The 1,116-nt window shown below is 49.1% G+C and overlaps 1 pseudogene; it reads right to left on the reverse strand.

The window, feature by feature from the left end:
• Nucleotides 1-544: 544 nt before the first annotated feature.
• LOC108525825 (farnesyl pyrophosphate synthase pseudogene) lies at nucleotides 545-1,113 on the reverse strand (annotated as a pseudogene).
• Between the last annotated feature and the right edge of the window lie 3 nt (nucleotides 1,114-1,116).

Here is a 1,116-nt window from a genome sequence, read left to right on the forward strand (position 1 = left end):
GGACAAGCAGAGGGAGCAGGATGACAGACTTATCCAGAGTCATGGTGGCCTCACTTTCTCAGAAAAGCCTGGATCTGCAGCTTGGTGTCTGAGAGAGATGGAAGGCCAGTTTCTGCAATCCTCCATCTCTTAATACATACTGCACACAAGGAAACCCCTTCCGCCCATACCCTCACCCCAGCTTTAAGAGACAGGGTCTCTCTTTCTGTCTCCCAGGCTGGAGTACAGTGGCTTGATCACAGCTCACTGCAGCCTCCACCTCCCGAGCTCAGACAATCCTCTTGCCTCAGCCTCCCAAGTAACTGGGACCACAGCCACACACCACACCTGGCTAACTTTTAAAAAATTATTTCTAGAGACACTGTCTCACTACATTGCCCAGGCTGTTATGGAATTTCTAAGTTCAAGTGATCCTCCCTCCTTGGCCACCACGCCTGTCTGGAAAGTGCATTTTAAACTGAAGTTTTTTGTTTTGTTTTCAAGGTTACACAATAATTTATTGAGAGCCTCCCTCCTCTCCCTGCCCTTGCAGTCTCTAGGTTACTTTTCCGCTTGTAGATTTTGTGCGCCAGCCCCAGAAAGATGGCATACTGTTCAATGAGACCCATAATGTGGCTGTAACTGTCATCCTCATACTGCAAGAACACGGCCAGCAGATCCAGCTCCTCATATAGTGCCTTCATCTGGGCCACCTTCTCGGCCTCCTTCTGCCCATAATTCTCCTTCAGGATCTGGCACTGTTTCGGAGTGGCCCATGGCAGACACTGAACCACCAGCCAGCTGCATTTGTTGTCCTAGATGTCAGCGCCAACTTTGTCAGTCACAGTGGAGTCCCCAAAGAGGTCAAAGGGATCATCCTGAATCTTAAAGAACTCTCCCATCTCCAGCAAGATCTTCTTGGCATTGACGTGTGCCTTCTCACCATCAATGCCTGTCACATGCATGGCTGCAGCTACAGGAAGGTAGAAAGAGTAGAAAGCTGTCTTGTACTTGATATTTGTACTTCTTTTCCATGAATCTGCCAAGATCCACATTGCCCTAGGGGCTATGATGAGGTCCAGGGTCTGCCCAATCTGTTTGATAGGAACTGTGCAGGAAGAGCTCGATCAGTCTGAC

Source organism: Rhinopithecus bieti, unplaced genomic scaffold (assembly GCF_001698545.2).
Source record: "Rhinopithecus bieti isolate Rb0 unplaced genomic scaffold, ASM169854v2 scaffold_12057, whole genome shotgun sequence".
Classification (NCBI taxonomy): Eukaryota; Metazoa; Chordata; class Mammalia; order Primates; family Cercopithecidae; genus Rhinopithecus; species Rhinopithecus bieti.